The sequence below is a fragment of the Lonchura striata genome, chromosome 2, assembly GCF_046129695.1.
Source record: "Lonchura striata isolate bLonStr1 chromosome 2, bLonStr1.mat, whole genome shotgun sequence".
Taxonomy (NCBI): Eukaryota; Metazoa; Chordata; class Aves; order Passeriformes; family Estrildidae; genus Lonchura; species Lonchura striata.
Genome location: NC_134604.1, coordinates 11,888,423 through 11,909,393, shown reverse-complemented (window position 1 = coordinate 11,909,393; position 20,971 = coordinate 11,888,423). Strand labels below are relative to the sequence as shown.

General features: G+C 37.8%; 1 long non-coding RNA gene across 1 annotated transcript in view; it reads left to right on the top strand.

Moving 5' to 3' along the window:
• The window catches only part of LOC110476341 (uncharacterized), a 108,094-nt gene that overhangs the window by 4,041 nt on the left and 83,082 nt on the right, over nucleotides 1-20,971 (top strand). The window contains exon 2 of the long non-coding RNA XR_013342126.1: nucleotides 15,610-15,709. This is a non-coding gene — a long non-coding RNA (uncharacterized LOC110476341). The remainder of the gene's footprint in view (nucleotides 1-15,609; nucleotides 15,710-20,971) is intronic.

Genomic DNA, 20,971 nt, shown 5'->3' with positions numbered 1-20,971 from the left:
TTGTCATTCCCTTTACTTCTCTGGTAGGAGTCAGAGAGGTTTTTGTCTCCTTGGAATATAATTCCTTCCTTGGCCTTACACAGTTGTGCTTGACTGCCAGTTTGATTGAACACTATATTTTCTTCTGAGTTTTCAGTGATGGTCTTAATCAGTTCCTATTTTTCTGCCTAGAATTTTCCCCATGACTATTTTGCCTTCCAGAGCTCCCCACACAAGTAATTTTTGGTACAAAGGTAAACTCATACTACTCTCAGGGGTTCAAAATATAAACCAGCCAACAAATTGTTACTTCTTTATCCTAGGTTCCACAGCCCATTTATTCACTATGTCTTAAAGTGAGCACAACACTTCCTTGCCAGATACAAAAGCAACAAAACCACAATCTAAGTTACTGCATCTAAAACAAACATTAGTTATTTTTGTTCCTAGTTTCTTTTTTCTTCTATCCCACATCTTCATTTACTAGTTTATCTTTTTTTCAATTCACTTTTTAAAGTAATTTTCTTCATGTACTTGGTCCCCTTTGAGAGACAAATTCTTGCTACCATCAGTTCCTAATTTTGTAGATTGTTTTTGCCTTAATTTTTGCTTCTGCTTTTTAATTGTTTTCAATTAAGAAAAATGTGGATTAAATCTGTTTATTTAATCTTTTACTCAAAACTCAAAACCTTTAATTGCAATATTAATTCCCTCTTGTATCCTGTAATTTCTCACAGTCTGCAATGCTTGGATAGGAACAAATGTTGCTATTAGGAAGCAGCAACTTGAATGTTTTCAGTGGGGGTTGGTAAAAAACATTTCACAGCTGGGAATGGACCTTTGACTTAAGACTTAAATTAACCCAATTAAGCCATTGAAGTTTAGATAAAGTATCTGGCTCTTTGGAGATTTCTCAAGAAGAGATTTTTTTTCCCAGGAGATTCCCAGTACTTTCAGAAGTGTAACATATACATGTTCTTCATGTCTCAACTTGCTGCTGCACAAAGAGCACTTCTGAAAGAAAGGGGGAGCAGGGGGAGAAATGAGGCATAAAGTGTCTGGAGACAAAGTTGGCCTGAATTTTGCCTGAAAATATATGCTGATTTTCATACAATCATCATTTTTCTGGCAATTATCCATGACTATAACGATCCCATTTAAATGTTCAGCCACAAGTTTTAGTGGTTTTCTGTAGAGATTGCTAGTTATTTTTCTTCTTGGAAGAGCAGGCTTGCTTCATTCTTCCTTGAACCCACAGGATTTGTTTTTCTCAGAGCAGAATTCAAGCAAACATTGGTTAAATTTTTTGAAGTTTCTATTGCCTTGCTCTTTTGGTAGTTATGATTATCACTATGTTGTATTCTGATATATAAAATAAATTATAATTTGAAGTTCTCTAGTAATAAAAGCACCTGAGGCTTCTTCCTTGTGTTACCTTGGGTTTGATTTTTTTTCTTCTGGGAAAAATGAATAAAATTTTAAAATTTTACCTGTTTATTTGAAAGATTATATTTTCTTGTGTATAGCTTATATTGCAAATAATTCCATTGACATCAGTTGAAATTTTCATAAAGGTTATTGTCTTACACAACATGAGTTTTTCTTTAACTGATTTAACAGGTACTCCTACTGCTGTCACTTATGGTCATGATTTAAGAGCTATTAAAAATAAATTGCTTTTTTAATGTTTAGTATAATGATAAAGGTGGTTATCAGAGTGTCAGCAAACAATTCACCATTAAATTCTGCCTTAATGTGTGCTTGGGTTGTTTCAGAATAGGAAATTGTGGTTAGATTTCAGTGATTCTCATGCCCAGTTCCTCTAAAAGAATGAATTGTCAGATCTAACTAGTAAACTGATTAACTAACCTGGTAAACTAGTGTAGTTCTCCTAGCAGAGGAAATATCTTTAATTTGTGGCTTTTGTTTAAAGCAATAATTTTTGTTCAATATTGCCTTTCAGATCTGGGATCTCTAAATGAGGTTTTAGATGTTTTAATAATTTTCTAGGCATTAAGTTCAATAGATAAAGCAGTACTTGCTTTTACTTTTGTATTGTTGAATTAGGCTTACCAAATTTATATTCCAGCTTGAACAGAAAATATATCAATATGATTTCAAATAGTAGTATAAAAAATCCTCCCTGGCATTAGTTAATTCAGTCTCTGGTCTTTTCTTCTATTTCAAATTCATACCTTATTTTTTCAGTCATAAACTTTAATCTGGTCTTGTTACACAATGCTTTGTCTACCATGAGCTTGCAAGCTGGCTCTGACACTGACTACATTACTCATAATTATCATTTCTTTCCATTTCCAAATTTCTTCTTCTTTTAAATGAACAATAAAAGCTAATGCCTGGCACTTACCTTTTACACCTGTGCAGTATGTTACCTAAAGCTGTAAATGGAATCATCACCTTCAATTTCTATTTCTTCTTTTTTGCTTCCTTTTGGTCAGCCTTCTATCTCTTCACAAAACCTTCCTGTTTTCCAAGCTCAGTTCTGTAGATATTGAACACTAATGCATAACATTACAAATTATGCTCAAGGATGGTATAACAGTCATATCCATATATTTCTTCTTTTCAACTATGGCTGCAATAGCATTAGGAATTTCTAGTAATTGTGGGGTGAGGAATGGGAGTGGGACGTGGATGGACATGACTGTCATTTCTTGGAATTGTGTTACATATTTATGTTCTAACACAACAGTCAATTATCCAGCCTCTTATGGCCAGCATAACTTAGGTCATTACACAAGTATTTTCTGGTAAGAAACACAGGAGATATCCTATTAAAAATGCCATTTACTCCATTAAGGGACTCAGGTTCTTAATGGCCTTATGAATCAATACTACTTGGGACATTTGGGTCACAGGATCTGGAACTATGAGCTTCATTGTTTTCAAGACAAAGGATTAGATTTGAGTTCATTAAAAACAGCTGCTTCTAGTGAAGGACTGGCTATAGAAACAAAAATTTGTTTCTCTCCCCCCCTTGCAAGCTTATGCTGTTTGACTGTGTTTATCCAAAGTAAAAGATTCCATTAGAAGTATTACTTTAGTTGCTCCAATTACTTGAATTGTAATTAGAGGTCTTCCTTTAACAAATGGAAACATTATTGTGTTTCCTGGACCAAGCAGTCCTAGCATAGAGAGAATGGAAGGACAAACCACATTTTCTGGCTAGACTGTCTTGCAAAATATTTTTAATTGTTGCATGATTTTTTTAATTATTATTTTACAGGGGGGAAACATTCTTAGCAAGCTTTGGACAATGTTCTCAGAGACATGGCTTGATTCCTGGGGCTGCCCTGTGCAGGGCCAGGAGTTGGATTTGGTGAACTGAGTGGGTCCCTTCCAACTCAGGGTATTCTATCATTCCAAGCTTTTCCTATCGGTGACATTTCAGTGCCAATAATGAACCTTTAAGAGGCCGACTTTTCACATGTTTTGTGTTGTGCATTGGATTAGTGTTACACAGAGCTGAGCACATAGTTCCAAGGCACCAAACCTGACATTTACCTGACTTCTTGGATCTGTGGAAGTCCAAAACCTAATATGTAATTTGCTTAAAATGGTAGGCTCAGTGTCAACTGTCAGCTAAAATTTGTGATATGTGCTCAGCTTTATCCACTCTATAATCACCCCTTCTATTTTAATGTTTCTTTAATTTGAAACTTTTCTGTGATCTCCAATTGTAGTCAAAGTTTCTGTGACCTCTCATTCATCTTGAATTTGTTTCTCCATGTTTAATTGATATTCACTTCAAATATGTATTTGAGTTATCCAAAAATGTTAGGGGTCAAGGCATCAAGGTAGGATAATCTATTAAAGGGGAAGATTTTCAGCATATAACAGTGGGAAAAACAGCTGTTAGACCCACAATTTCAGTGGTCCAGCAATTTAGGCAAATGTAAATCTATTTCAGTCTTTCTGAACTGAAGACTTTCAGGGAAGACCACTTTCATCCAAGCTGAGAATTCATCAGGACAGTACAGTGACTAGAACATTTTATGGTGTGAAGGTTGAAGTTCTGAGCAGAAAATAAGGAGTTTTTGCAATATACTTATCCCTGACAGGAAGTGCCTTTTCCCAGCAGTAGTTGTAGTTTGCATCACAGTTACACAGTTTTAATATTAATGTGAAAAGTAGGAAGTTATGTAAGATGCTAAATTTGCATTTTTCTCCTGCTTTGAAACCTGCTTACCATTTCCCTTAGCATTATAACAGCACATAGTTTTGCTCCTATTTGCTACTTTCAAAGCAAGATTTCTATCTATTGATTTCTTTTCATCCCTCTTCCCGAGTATATCCACTGCCTTAAAAAAAAGCAGGGGTAAAATCCATCCATCATAGAAAAAAAAACTAAAGTAAATATGAATATTGTAGAATCCTTTTATTTTCACTGTGGTTTGCATTTCTCCTCCTTACAGATAATCTATGAAACCAGTGCTGGATCTCTTTTTGTCTAGCTATAAAATTGTTTATGATAAGAGCAGTGCAAAATGTTCCATGGAACATGTGAGGGTATAACCTACATCAGTCTTTTTGCCTGCAAGTGTTTTCTTGCATCTGATTAATCAAAATAAAAGTTGCTTAAATTTTCTGGCTTCTCTGAAAGAGGCAAAGCTTTCTCATGTTTCTTTCCTTTCATCAAATGTCTGCAATGCCATTCTGCAGTTTATACAGGAACACTGAACCTCATCAGATAAATTTATAAGCCCATCTTGATTTGAAAGAACATATTACTCAGATGCCCATTTTTTTAGTGTTAACTGCAGGGCATAAATGGACAATGGGTCCTATATAAGCTCCTATTTCTGAAGGTTCAGTAAGAAGTTTTTGTGGTAAATTAAGACTGATTGTTCACAGCAAATCTCTACAGTCTACTAGTAATTAGACGTGATTCACACAGATGCACAGTCTCTGTACTTCAATAGTGAGGCTGACCTCATTTGCCTCATAGTCATTTTTACATATTTATAGCCTTATCAAGAATGTTATGTTTTGGTGGTTTTTTTTTTCTTTCCCTTCAGTTACTGTTAAGTAGATTTAGGAAGGATTTATTGTATTTAGAAGTTGAGGAGCAAGCATGATAATATACAGCAATTAAATAAAACAAAAACAAAATACCAAAAATCAACACATAAACAATAGAAAGGTAAATGCTAGAGGTACCACTTCAATAGTATTTCCTCAATAAGTTTATTCTAAAGCACAGGAACACCCAGGCATAATGGTGATTACAGCCTTAATGGGCTGGTTTGATTGCTTACTTGAGAAAGCTCCCTGTTTTACATTAAATTCTCAAAAACTATTTAAATATTGATTGAAATCTCTCAAATGGGTGCATAGTAATCCCATTCTTTATTGTCTTCATTGGTTTCTAATGACACATCGTTTACAAAATCAGAAAGAGCAGTTTTAGCTCTATTTATTTCTTATATCTCTCTGCTAAATATGCACTCTTAGCTTGACTCTTTTTTGTTGCTGTCTCATGTTGCAAGTCAGTGTTTTAAGGACTGGGATTTAAAAGGAAATAATACCCCATTGAAATTTCATTGCCTCAGAACATATGTTCAGATATTTCTAACAGCCTTGAAACTGAAGAAGAAAATGTTCTTAAAGGAGGCACATGTCTTCAAAGTGATCATCCTGAAGCTACAACTTGCCTCTGTTTTACAGTGGGATGTTTATTTTATGTGCTTGTGGTCTCTTTGTTACCCATTTTGACCCCTGAAATGGTAATATATGAATCATTTACTATTGTATTTTTAGCTGTTACTACACCCACAAGACTTTTTATTATCAGCAAGAGTGGAGGTATTAAAGAGATTTGTGGGCCTCAGAAGGCTCAAAGCACAGTAGGGATGAAATTACAAAATTATATTGTTATAAAATATATTTCTAAAACTATGTACAAAGGCCCGGTGTTAATGAAAGTAATTGATAGCAAATACTGATTTCTTTTTACATCACCAACAAAGCATTTTTTCTGAGTAATAATGAGCCTCTTTTTAGTAACAATAGGAAAAAAATGAGTCTCATGAATCATTTATGTGGCCTCATTCATAGCTATTATTACTTCTGCCATCAAATATTTTGGGAATTCAGCCCCTTTTTTTCTCTGTTCTTACATCTTATGTAATGGCCTTTCTTGTGCTTTTCAGAAGGAAAATTGAACTTTCTTTTCCTCTAATGTACAGAAAAGTACCAGATCTTCCATTCTGATTCTGAATAAATGTTCCTATTGCTGAAGCTTTTAGCTGTAGGAAGCCATAAAAGATGAATAATTGCTAAAGGAAAAACAAGATAGGGGAAGTAAAACCCAATGTGCAGAAGGAATCAATTTTCAAAAGGTCAACATCTTCAGCACAGGATTTGCCTAAATTGGACAATTCCACAATATTTTAGCTGTCAGTTATTCCACAATACTGAAAATACTCAGAAAGTGCACAGAAAGTGGCATGCCCATGTAGTCACTTTAATTTCAAGTAACATTTCATAATGCTTAAAGCAAGACAATGAGTGTCAATAGACTTTAATTATTTTGTACTTTTGGATCTCTCAACAAAATTTCTTCTTCTACTCTAATTTTGTCAATATGCTCCTTGCTTTCACTGATTTCCAACTCAATGTGGAATTGCTGTTCCCACATTCAGGTTTTATTTCTGGCTTATATTTTCTTAGTGTCATTGTAAATCTTTATTTTGTGTATTTAGTTCTTGAAAATTTGTGTGCTCCTAATCTAGAATCAGCTGAGATTGTTGGTTTTTTTAGTGAATAAATACAGTAGAGAATATTAGGGAGCTAGAAAAGAGGCTTTTTTAAAAATGAGCCATGCTGAACTCAATCTACTACCCAGAGGTCCAAAATGTGACACACATTACAAAGATAATCTCTGTGTAAATATTAATGCTGAAATTAAGGTTAGTTCAGTTTTGGTGAGGTTACACTATGACAATTGCAAATTTTAATTTTTTTGAAATGTACATAAATTTAATTTGGAGGAAATTTGTTTGTTCATTGGAAAATGCATAGTATAATCTCTCTAAAACTTCTTTTAGAGAACTTTAATGATTTTTTTTTAACATCCTTCTTATAGCTTTGAGGGGTTTTTTTGGATGAATGGAATTATATTCCCATCAAGTGACAAGCTCATGGTTAAATTTTTACATAAAATTTGTAGCAATAAAAACTAGATTCTACCTCTTCTCATAAATAAAATGTGGCATCTTTCAGAAGAAATCAACTCCAATGTTTATCATCATTTTTGAGGGAAATAGCAATTTAAAACATTAAAAATTATTGCTTTTTCCTAATATAAGAAGAATTATAATAACCATGGTGCTTTTGTGGACACAATATGACAACAAGGTTGGAAGTTGTCTACTCTAAGCAGAGCCACACAGTGTCCTAAGATACAACCTATGATAAAGCAAACTCTTTACCTCACAGTGTTTCACTGATGATTTTTCTTGTAAACTATCATAAAATATGCACTTTTAATCTGTGATCTATGATTTGTTTCCCTAGTGGACTAAGTGAAGGAATTAAAACATCTAGTAAGTGACTTTTTTTTTTATGACATAATGTCCATTATGTGGTAAATCACATGTTTCGTAGCATAGGTATGACCTGAAATAGGCAAAAAAAATCAATTGTATTAGTGAAGGAAAATTATGTAAGTCTAAAGAGCTGCTGAAGCTATTCAATTACTGTTTCTTTCCTTCTCTTTGGAAGAAAACCTCCTCTAGTATTTTAAAATATAATTGTAATAACTATATCCAACTTGGAAAACTTAAAATATAGTTAACACACCTATTTATGTTGACAGAAAAAAAACCAACATACCGAAAAGTCAAATCAGTACATAGTCTCATCGTTTCTCAGTCCCTTCTGTTCAATTCTTTTTGTTTGTTTTCATTTTTTTTTTTAATTCTTTTTTGGGCTTTCTTTTTTTTTTTTAGGCTGTAGGCAATGTATTAAGTTACTGGATTTTCATGCTCTGGAAAGCTGCCTTGCATCTCAATTCTAAAGCATGATTCCTGTTTCCAAGCAAGCAAGAAACAGAAAAAGAGATGACCTTTGCAGCTGCCATTTTGAAAAAAAAAAAAAACAAAAAACCTCTTCAAAGGTGGTTAAGAGAGAAGCCAGAAACCTGGGACAGCAAAACAGAAGAAAATGAAACCCTTAGTGCTGCAGGGAGAGGTGTTCTGCCAAAAGATGGTGGCAGCATATCCTCAGCTGTATTTGTGGGGCTGTCTGGGCACAGGAGCAGCAGGAGGTCATGCTGAGATTGCTTGTGATGGTGGATGACTCACTGGAGACAAAAAATGACTCTAAGGCAACAGATTCCAGCATTTTCATCTTCCCACCAGTCTCCCAGAGACTCTGTTGCCTTCAGCACTGTGTGGAAGCACAGGTTTCTCTGGGGTTCTGATTTCCTTTTCCAAAACAAGCCCTCCCAGCAAGTCAGCAGTGAGATGTTAAGAATTTACAGAACAAGATGTAAATTGCTTGGAAGAGATCTGCGAGAGACACGAAATGATTGCAGCTGCCAGAGACAAAATGTGCCTGGATTGATGGGGCACCCCTGACAGGCTGCAGCATCCCACACTTGGCCTCAGATCAATATTCTAGGATAGGGAAACCAGCCCAGGACTGCATAGTAAAAATCAGGGCCCTGGGAAAGGAAAACACTTCTTCAGACAGGTATTCTCAAACTGCCAGCACTTAAAATAGCAATCCTATAAACCTTAGCAAGGATGATTCCATTTTATTAAGGTCACTTGGAAAATCAAAAGCCCCTATTAGGAATGATAAGAGACAGCCAGAGTGAATAGCTTTGGAGAGATAACAGAAGCAAAAAAGCCAATATCCCAGGCACCTAGACTTCCCCAACACAGACTAGGGCTGTTGCAGTTCTTCCTTCTCAAAAGTAAAACCTCAAAGTCCACACAACCCTCAGTGCCCTTACAGCTCTCCTAAAGTGCACAGCCAGGTCATCCTGCAGCGTTCACTTCCTCCACCCTCCTGGAGCTGCTGCCTGAGCTGTTAAGTGAGGTTCTGCCACGTGTTAAGAACCACAGGAATTAATTCTGGTTGCAGTGGCCATCTGCCTAGGAATACTTATTCAAAACATATGCTCTATGCTGTGCCTGAGTCACCAAATTTAAATTTGTATTTCATTGATATGAGCTTTTGTTTTCTGAGGCTTGGAGATAGCTGGTACTTTGTCTCGTGAGACAGAAGTCTCCAGGACAGTGTAAGGGACACCTCCAGAGGTTTTTGAACATAAAGCATATTTCTCTTTGAAGAAGAGGGAATTAAACCAGATAAGTTAAAAACTGTACTAGAGAGTATAAACATCTGATTCAAACTGACATTGTTTTATCCATAAATGACAACATGAAAAGTAAGTAAAAAAACCCAAACAAAAACAAACCCTAATGCCACTACCCACACACCAAGAAAGGAATCTAAAAATTACTCCTAACTGCTGAGCCAGCTAAACACCTACTTCTGTTCCTAACATTTTACATCTCCATCCAACATCTCATACAAATGTTTGTGTCCCCTCAAAATAAATCTAGTAGCTAAGAAAGCCTATTGATTCACAGTTGTGAAAGATGTATAAAGATGTCTTGCAGGTAAAAGAAACATCTGTTCACTCTGCAATACTACAGTTCTCATTATGGAGTACTCCTGCAGCTTTTAAGCACAGTTCAATAATGTAGGAGGGATAAGACAGAAAGTGCATGGAAGAGTTTGACAGTGGGAATTCAATATCTAAAGGTGGCACTCAGCCATGAATTTCCAATGCACAGAGGAATTGCAATGAGGTCTCCAATCTTTGCAAGCCAAGTGTCACAGCTTTTCTCTGACCCTACCTAAAAGCACGAGCTGGTTTCAGGTTGAGGTGCGATTGCATTCTGAATCTGGGACATGAGTTACATCCACAGAATTTGCCCTAAGTATAAATTCATTAGTAGTAGTAGGTCCAGGAGAGGCATCTTAATCTGGACACTCCTGACAACTTCAGCTTCCCAGTCCTGTCCCTCTAGCTGTGCCCAGTAGGAGAATGCAGGACAAGGCACTCTGCTTCCCTTCCAAGGAAACTGAATCTGGACTAAAATACAAAGTTTCTGGTATAGCCAAAGAAGGAAAGTTAACAGCAAAAGGCAAAATTTCAAGTATGACTAAGCAGGCAGATTTATGCTGAAGAAAGACCTCAGAAAAGGGGGAGTTGGGGCTTAGAAAGAATTAAGGAACAGCTGAGTGCTCCAAAAATACAGTATTAACAATCTCTAGCAGTAGCAGTATTCCTGTGGCAGAAACTCAGCTTTCTGTTATAGGACCCAGTTGCTATAGAAACTTCCAACTGGGAGCTAAATAAAGTAATTTCTATGCTAGTGTTGGTGTCTGTAACTTCAGCACCTGATGCTAACCAAATTGTGCTCAATAAACAAATTTAAACTCTAAAAGCCTGCAATGAGTTCTCACTGTTTTCTATACAACTGATTAATCCCAATTGATCTTGGCTTAGAACTCAAGAGCTTGAGAAATCATAGAATCAGATAAAAGACTACTCAGGACAAATATGTCTCTCCCTTTATTTGTTTCTTACCTTATTTCCCCCTTCTCCTACACACCTTTTTCTTCTTAGTTATTTTTTTATTTTGAAATTACCTTTTCCATGGCTAACCTCATAGTTGAGCCTGGCATATCTGAATCTCTTTTGGCAAATTAATTTTGCATTAACCTCTTCTTGCTCTTGCATCTCTTTCATATTTCATTAAACATTTGCTTCAGGTTAAAAATTTGAGAAGAAATGTTAAACATCTGAGTGCAAAACCTTCCTTCTAGAGCTTCAGGGCAGGGTTTCAGGGATGAGGCACAAGGGACAGGTTTGCAGAAGCCTTCACACTCAACCACACCATGGGAACAGTGAGAAATGCTCATCTCCCAGGGAACATGGGCAGAGGTAAACCTGGTGAATCTGGATTCTAGGGCATCTAGGGTTAGAAACATCTTCTCTTTAGAAAGGAGGAATTGTTATTACTGTAGCACTTTCATGTACTGACTAGGAAACAAGAGATCACTCCAAGCATTTCAATGTGCAGACTCTATTTCTGCATGACATTAAATACAAGTAGAGTTTATTAGAATAAATAATGTGGGTGCCATGACTAGTCATGTAGAACAGATTAAAAACTTTTCAAAATTTCTTTCTTACTGTTTTAGAAGCTCTTTGATTATTTCTGCAACATCTGGCAAGATGACAAGGGTTGTTGCTACAAATGTCACAGAGCAATAGCAGTGACTGCCCTTCCTTTGACAGATTGGCCCTTCCTTTATGTTCTAAGTGCCCAAAGCATGTGAAGGACTAAACAGCTGGGAGACATGGCATTTCAGGGAGCAAGGAAGAGAAGAGAAATGCAGTATTAGTGGGAGGTGGAGGTTTTCACCAATCCCAGCAAAGGTGAGCAGCAGCAGGCATTTCCTTATCCCTGAGAGAGGAACCGGGGACACTGAGTGGATGAACTTTGTAGGGCCTGAGGGTCACTCACTGCAACCCAGCATGCAGGGTGAGACCCAAGGGGAGGCAGAGGTGGGCAGGAATAGCTCAGCAGCTGCTGCAGGAGAAGGGCAGGTGGCAGAGCTGCTTGGAAGAGACCAGGGCTGCCACTCCACATGGCTGGCAGCCACCAGCGTTCGCTGGAGCAAGAGCAGCACTGGCTGCTGGCACGGGGCTGTCCAAGGTCTCAGGGAAGGCTGAAGTGAGGACAGGGCTTGGGCAGCTTTGGCAGAGTGGCAAACCAGATCTTATGGCACCTCTCTGATGTGTGGGGGGTCACTGGGCTCGGGCAGGGGTGGCAGGCAGCCGGGGCTCCCGTGCCAGGTGGCCGATGGCACACGTTCCCTCATGGGCTCTGGCAGGCGGCGCGGGCAGCTGGTGAGCACGGGCTGCCCGAGGGCTCCCAGGCAGCAGCAGGAGGCAGCCAGGCTGCCAGCCAAGTCTGGAGATGGCAGGCTCCTGGCCCTGACAGGAGAACACAGTCTAACTGGTAGAGACACTCGAAGGACCACAACAACTTGCTTGGGAAGAACTGGACTGTGAGCAGGGCAAGTCTGTTAGTGTCCATATCAGGTGTCTATCAGAAAGTCTGGCAGTGTTCAAATCAAGGCCTTATGTCTGAGGCCAAAGTCTTGGAAACAAACCTGGTCTATTAGGCTAAACTTTGAAAGCTTTTGGAGGCATTTTTTTCCACCCGAGTCAGTGTGATGATATCTTAACATGAAACTAGCTGGGACTTTGGAAGAAGAGCTGCACTGTTCATATCTTGTCAAAAGCAATGTGTGTGGGATGTATATGCATCCCAAAAATACAGATATCTATAGCTGTGCATGTGTATACACAGGCATATATGCATATCTATGTAATCCCCTGTTCAGTGCATCAGGAGAATGGCTGCTCAGAACTGAACTGGCTCCTGTTGCTCACACCATGGCCAGGCACCGAGGAGATCACTCTGAAGTAAATATGATCCAGCAAGACATAAAAGTTGTGTTTGCAACCCTGCTGACTTCAGTAGAACCTACCCACAAGCTGAAATGCTCACATATGCTTGAATGCTGTTGTTGAATAAGAATGAGCTGAAATTCACACATTAAATTAGACCATACTTAGCTGCTGCCACATGTAGGAGACGCTTCCAAAACTTTGGATGACAAAGGAGGCTGTGAGGAGAAGACAGGGGGATGCCATTAACTATTTACTTCCTGTAAAAAGGGACTTGCCCTTGGGGAAATAAGGAAAATGGCAAGGTGAGGATCCTAAGGGGAGGCCAGACTTGCTAGCCACAGAAATATATGCTGTTAAAAACAAGGCACAGGTAACTTGGGAGTGAGGCTCACAGCAGGGAACTGTGAGGGGATGATCTGGAACTGATCATCCAGACGGTCACTGAGGTTCTTATGAAGCCTGGGGATTTGTAGTCCCATACTTTGGTCATGCAAAAAATACATACAATTCACTTACTTCTTTGGTGAAAGAGACAGTTTTTCTTAATTCTAAAGGATAAATTAGAAGAAAATGAAAATGAAGAAGAATTGTCTGGTTGTTTTTTTTTTTTTTTTCTGATTGGACTGTAAGGAAGACATACTTGAGTCTTTAAGATACCTTTGAGAGTTTTGCTTCTCATGATTTTAAGAATTTTCTTCATTTCAAGAACTGGCACTCAGTTCTGGTGTCTGGTATTATTTACAGTGTCTATTCTGTTTTCACAAATTTATGGAAGACTTGATGGATACTTAAGTAAAATGATACAGATGCAAAGAAAGCTACCTGTTCTCACAGAAGTGTTGCTTTCAACGTTGCTGTTTCAAGAAGATCAAGTCCTTGTGCAATCTACATACACAGTGAGTCACAGCTGAACTTCCACACTGTTCTGCTGTGTTTGCTACAGGCTTTACAAATAAGCCAAAAGGGCCACACTTCAAAGCCTTTCAAAACTGGAAAACTAAGTTTGTAACTCCTTTGCATTGCTTCTTTTCTCTTCCTTTTTGTTCCTTCTTGTCTGTCAGTCTCTGCAGTCACCATTATATCATTCAGTGAGTGGGGAACGATATTGTTTATTTCTTCTTTGCAAAAGTTTCTGGAAAACTTTGCTTGCTCTTCTTCTTTGTCACATATTTTTTCTTTATAACATTTTTTCTTGTTACCTGAGAGCTGTTATAGAGAATAGGTATTTTAATTTGCATTCCTGACACATAAGTTATTCCTCTAAAAGTGTTTGTGCTGCAGAGCATCATAGAATTCCCTGTGATGAGTCTCCCTTCTGGCAGGATCCAAGCTTCCAAATACTCTCACAAAACCAGAAGGCTGCAAGCTGGTCTCTTGGCTGCCATATATCTCAGGATCTTGAAGCCAAGCCTTCAGGTCTTTTTCTGGTGAAGTTACAAGGAGAGACAGAACCATTTTTCTTCTAAAGGTCCTGCTCAGGCTGCGTGCAATGAGTTTCATGCAGTGAGATCCCTGTGTGTGCAGTGAGTGACTGAATTTGGTGAGTTCCTGATAAAACCCAAAGGAGTTAGCCTGGAGAGTTCTTTTTGTGAAGAAATGGCCAGAGACACTTCTCAGTGTAGCATTTTAGCTATGATGGCAATTTATTTAGAAACAGAAGACATCTTAATAATCACTATTTGCCTAGATATTGTAGAAAGAGGCAGGCGATGCTGGTGACTCACAATTTGTTGTAGTTTCTGATTTCTCCAAGTTTCACAAAGGCCACAAAGGCCTCTCTTACCGTTCTTCGTTACCAATCTAAACAAAGTGACAAAAATATAAATTGTATGGTAAAATAAACGGTGGCCTAAAACTTACTAGGATATACATGCCTACTTAATTTTATATGCACCAAGGGTCATTGTAATGATTACTTACAGCATATTAACTTTATCATGTGCATAATTGTTCCCAGGATCAGTGGAGAACAGGTCATCTTTCAGTATACAGGAAGCTTAATGGGAGACAAAAAGTTAAAGTCTTAGATCTGAATTGCTCTAAAATATGGGATTTCAGAATATGTATCTAAGGGTTTGCAGATTACCAATACTATTTTTTCTCTGTAAACTTCAGCAGAAAATTCTAGCTAACCATTTTAATACATTGGCTTACTCAGTGTTACTTTATGCAACAATCTGCTCTACCTAAGCATATTTTACATTAGAGAAGGGAATGACTTTTATAAGGAGAAAAAGTTATTTGGGGACATAAAGTTATCAATTAAACAAGGTTCAGATTCTTGAGTGGGAAGATAGTAGGGAATTAATAGATCTTTATGAAAAGAATATCCTCTGGTTTTCATCTTACATAATTTTTTGTTATTTTTACATCTCAACCCATTTTGAAGGAAAATAAAAGCAAAGACCTAGAAGAACAGCATCAACTTTCTGTCATTTCATGAAAGAAACACCACTTTTCTGTTCATTTCTTTTATAAATTTGACCGAGTATTATTCTTATTCTTTTCAAATCCTGCATTCTATTTCATTTGAAAGAAACTTTTAACAGCATCTGAAAAATCATAGTGAGAAATACCTCTTTACAGAGAACTTTGTAAACACTTTATTTATACCTCTAAGGGGCAAACTGAGCTGATAGTTTCCATGCCTGACATGCCTGTGATGAGATGACTGGCAGCAGCTGTTGAAGTGGGAAAGGGTTTTATCAGAGGCTGCTTCCCTCGGAGCTGCCAGGCTTCATCTGCTTCCTGGCATGCAGGAGGGTCCCGCAGCTCTGGGTGTTCAGAGTGGATTGGCAGCGGGATGGGCCAGGAAACTTGCAAGTGGAAGAAAGGTTGTCTTGGTTTGTTTTCTGGACTTATGCGTAAATGAACTATCCTTTTTTTTTCTTTCCTGATGAATGTATAGGCAATAACTTTGATTTTTTTTTTAAAGGCTTATTAATATAATTCCTATGGAAAATGAGAGTTTGAGGCTTTTCCTTGAATTTTCATGCCTGTGTTTGTTTTTTGTTTTTTTTTTTTTAATTTTTGGTGGTTTTTTGCTTCAAAGGTAAATTACCTGCTCAACTGTTTCCTTTTGACTTTTGTTTTGACAGACTGTTACATCTCTCACTGTTACACCCATTCACTTTTCTCCTGCATTTTGATGGCATATGAGATTTGGAGATTTTGGAGAAGGGGCAGAAGAAGAAAGAGGTGAGAGAGGTCACACCATCATTTTCTAGAAACAAGGTATTTCCATGATAAGGGAATGCTTTAAAACACCTAATTATTTCAGTACAAAAATGGAGTAATAGTCTCATAAAGAAATAAATGGGTAAAATTACTTCTCTAGGGCTTTAGAGAGGTAACTATTGGAACCTGCATTTGAATTCATGAGCACTGAACCAGAAACTATTCCAGCTCTACCTGCCTCTAAAAATGAAGTTTACCTTGCTGAAAGTCAGTGTCCCCCATTGTCCATTGACAAAGGCTATAGTGTTAATTAGTGATTCCATGCAGCTGAGTATGACTCTAGGAAATTCAGAGTTCTCTGAAACCTAGTGGAGGCCTCTGTGCTTATATTTTGATGCAGAGCCATAATATCTGAGGTATGGACATAGCCTACTTTCCCAAAAGAAGTCTCCAGGATTTTAATGCATATGTGCTTAAATATTTTGAACTGAATGCAAATGAATGTAAAAATGCATGTACCAGTACCAAGGCACAACTTTTGACAGAGCTTTAACTAAAGTTAATCATCTGGAGGTTACTGTAACTGGAAAAAAAAAAGAAATAGGAATAAAGAAGCTGCAAAGATGGTGGCAAAGGGGAAAACACTGATAAGGGATTCATTTAGTCAGAAGAAAGTATGGGAGCAAGGAGACTACTTGAGGCAACTATGCTATAAGAGCAAATTGGCAAAGGAACCTCATGTTAGGCAGCTGAATGAGCAAATATGAGAAAGGAGATTATGGTCTTTCCATTTGATTACAAGGTCAGAAGTACCTATGGGAAGGAGTGGCTGGGTTACCGAAAGGATTTAGAAGGAAACTGTCCACAAGGTTGTCCAGGCAAAGAGTGCAGTGGACAACAGGGATATAGCTGGAAGGTTATAATGTATGGTTTTTATTATCATCCTATTATTGATCATGATAGAATATTTCATGGAGATAATTAAACAAACTAAGAAGCATGGGACAGGAATTACTTAAATCTGGGTTTATTTTGTATGGAAAGTGGGTACAGGGGGACATATGTCAATAGCAAAAGTGAGTAAAATGAGGATTAGTGGCAACATGTTTCACAATGATGCTATTGCCAAGTCTCATCAGGGAACTGTTGATGAAATCCATATTCCCAGAAGGATCTAGATCAGTCAAAAATAGGTGAGGCAACTGTAAAAGCAAGGCAGGACTTCATTGTGTCGGGAATACAACCTGAGGTAGCTCTGGGTGGGAGCCTGAGACAAGAGGCTGTGAACTGCACAGCAAAGGGCACAGGGACCTGTGGCACAGCCAGGTGAGGGACACTGAGACATGGCAGGACCTGATGCCTCCAGAGGAAGAGACTTTGGTGCTCTTGGACTGTGAGGGGATAAGAGCCCAGGGGTTCCTTAGCTCAGGGTCCCTCCTTGGAGGCACCAGCTCAGACTGTCTGTGTGTTACTGCACTGTGGATAAATGGCTTTATGGAATGAAACATCTGAGATTCTGCTATGGAAACCCTGGGACTGAGCTGGTGAGGAAACCTGGTCTGACTGTGAGAGGTGTGCAGGGAGTCAGGCAGGGACCTGTCAGGTCACTGGAGCCACCCCTGTGAAGGGATGACAGCCCCAGCAGTGACAGTCTGTGACATTGGGGGTGTGGCTGGTGGAGAGTCTGGTGAATGATCTCTCTGGGAAATTTCCTTAACAATAGGAAAGAGATACCTGGTACTGAGAAACTCTTAGAAAATCCCTGCAGACAATCTAACTGAGATGTTAATTTTCCTTCCAAGAGCCCCAGGCTTGTCATTGCCATTAGGGGAGTGCTGGAGTGCAACGTTCAGGCAGGTTGCTGAGATTATCTGCTTTGCTAGCCAAAATACAAAGAAGCAGAACAACAATTTTGTGTGTGTGTTATCACTACTCATAAGGTTATTACAAAGAAACAAAGGAATGATAGAGAATAGAATGCACACTGTTGCTTAGGAAAAAAAAAATCACATTAATTAAATGTGTGTAAGGAATATGAAACCCGAACTGATATGGCAACTCTTTTAGCTGGGACCTGAAACATGAAACGTGAATATGAAGCTTTCTAAGTGATCACAAATATAAGAGGGGAGGTTTAATTTCTGTGCACTGCAGATATTGACAGACAGCACAGGAGTTCAAATCTCAGGCTTAAAAAGTCACTTTCTCCTAGATGGATGTTACTTGAATTCTGACAGTGCTGGCAATGTTCTCTCTCCTCTTACACACTTATAAGCTCTGTATGGCTTGTCAAGCCAATAAAGTCTCACTGAACTGAGACTGCTTTCTAATTATGGTATATGACAATACCTGTGGAAACTCATTGCCTTCAATAAAATTGCAGAGGTGGAACTGATTGGAAGTTAGTGAGAGATCTGGTAAACAATGCTCAAGAAGGAATAGGATTCAGTGTTCTCACTCTTAGTTCAGTTGTTTGCACAGAGCTAATGAGAACAAAATCTAGTAAAACACTCTGTGTGATATGAATGGCGATGCAATCCTGCTGAATATAAAGATGCCATTGCCACAAAGAGAGCTTTCAGCATAGAAGTACACATTTATACAATCAAGAGAGCCTCAGTGCTTCTCTAAGAATGTTTGTCTTTCTCTCTTCTTTTCAATCTAGCTTTTAATGCTGTCACATCCTCACAACAGGTGAGTCTTCAATCCATGCAATGTGGAAGTCATTACTTATTGCCTCTTTTGCATTTTCATTTGAGTTTGTTTGGGTTTTTTTAAATGTCTTTTGTACTTTTGATTTTACTTTTCTTTTGCTGTGAAGAAGGAGCTTCTCCACATTCATATATCGTTAGTCCCTGATGAACACTTTGCATTTTTTTACTAAAAATGCAGAGTGTTTAATGGCAGATTTTCTGTAAAGAATAACATGTCAGGGTATTGTATAGAGCAATAGATAACAGTGTATCAACAGATTTATTGAGTTTATCTGAATGCATATTTAAAAATGCCAAATGTGCTTTCAACTCACTTCTGGCGTGTCTTTTGAATCTAATTACAATGCAACCTGGAGGGAGTTTGGAATCTGAAGCAGAAGTAATTAGTTCTTTCTTTAAAGGAAATTTGCCCTTGCTAACAAAATATGAGCCAAGGCCATTATGATTCTTGCAGTATTTAGTACATAGAAACTACTGCAATTCTACGTGAAGGTCTCCTGTGTTTGAAAAGGTTCACAATTAATGAGGATTTGCTCCTGATATAACCCTGATACCACAATGAAAACCAAATACTTCTCATTACAAATAAAATAACAGGTACAGTGACTCTTAAGGATTTCCATCCCAAATGTGGCTGGGATGGACTGCTATGATCATGATATGGGCGGTGGAATTAACATAACTCAGAACATATATGATAGCCAAGGATGGAAATTGACAGGTGTTTTCCAAGTTTTTCCCTTATTTCTCTTTTGCTGGTGCAAAACTAATATGTCATTCTTGAGACTTAATATTCATATCAGTTTTGCATACTCATCTGGGGAGCTGGACTTCTTTGTTCATGGTAGCCAACCCCCTTTTTCTTGAGATTCTCATCTAAAAAGATGGTGAACTAACATCTGAAAATAATATGGGATATACTGAGGGCTCCATTCTAAATGGTCATTGCCAAGCAGAAATAAACTAGAAGAAAAGCATCTGTTCCCAAGGACTTTGTGAAACTCTCCAGATCTGCATTTTTGATGGCTCAAGAGAAGTAGCAATTTCTCAGCCCAGCAGTATTAAACAGGATGTCACATAACAGGTGTCAAATGATCCTGGATCTATGGTTTTAAAGCTGGGGAGGGTTTGGCACAACCTGATCTGGTTGTTAATTTAATATTTTACTTGTATCCATTAAAAGAAAGAAAAAAAAATTGGGTTTTTTTTACTGATTTAGCATTCTTCATTGCTATTCTCCCCTCATTTGCTTTAATAGAAGTGCTGTTAATGTTTCCAATTCTTAAATAGGGATGTTTGATCAAACTTGGTGTCTTGTTTTTTTTTAGAAACCTTTTAGAATCATGGGTGTGCATGCCAGGTGAAATGTTTAATATTGACTAAAAGTTCATAAGGCAACATCTGGTGACAAAATAAAGCCAGTTCTGGACCAGTTGAAAATAAACATTCAGATTTTTTTGTTTTGCCCTGCCAGTCTCAGAGTGATGCAATTGATATCTATTTTTCTTTCCCCATGGTTAGTAAGGTTTCTAATGCTTCAGTGAGGTGCATTGTGAAGTCCATGTGAATAAAGCTATTTTACTTTGTTTATACATATAAAAAATTCCCCTTTTTCTTGACTGTTAGTGTACTCTTTTACTATCAGCCTGACATTTCAACTTTTCCCTTTTGAAAAACAGTCTTCTAAATTATAAAGTTTTAAAATTCTAATAAATGCTTAAAAGAGATTTTAAAGTGCTGAATGCAATGGCAATATGCATTTATTATTATTAATGCACACCAGAGGGGAAAAAGTAGTTTCTGCAGTTCTCTGGTTGAACTTTTGCACATCCATCTTGATGGTTGTCCTCATGACACTTTACTGTCACATCCACCAAAACTGCTGCTGTCATTGGAACAGTGAGTAAAGTGATTCTATCAGTGAGTGGTCACAATGGAGCAAGCAGATTATGCAGCTGTAAGACAATCATAGAATCACAGAATGGTTTGGGTTGGAAGGCACATTAAAGATCATCTCGTTTCAATGGGCAGGGACACCTTCTACTAGACCAGGTTGCTCAAAACTCAATCCAGCCTGAACTTGAAAATTTCCAGGAATGGATAATCTACAGTTTCTCTTGGCAGTCTGTTCTAGTGCCTCCTGTTTTACAAATACCTCCATACATCTCATGTCTTACTCTCTTCATTCAGATTGCTTCTTTTTTTCTTCCTTCTGCTCTAACTGCAGTTGTTATTTCCTGCTGGACATTCCTTTTGTAAAAGTCTCGCTCTGAGTAATGTTACTAGAAACCCTTTATCATTCATTGTTGTTGATCTCATAACTTTGTAAATCTAGGATGACTTAAGTGGCATTGTTTGTCTCTCTAAGGTGAATCCTTGTTGGTTAAAGAAATGTTGATATCAACACAATTAACAACATTTCATTCAAGGGAATGTGAGTCACATGCCACTTACAAGTTTTGGGGATTTTTTTCTGGTCAGTCTTTTCCAAAAAGAAACAGTGCCTTCATTCATAATATTTTTATTTATACTAGTGAAATATCATGCTGTCTGATATTTTGCTATGATT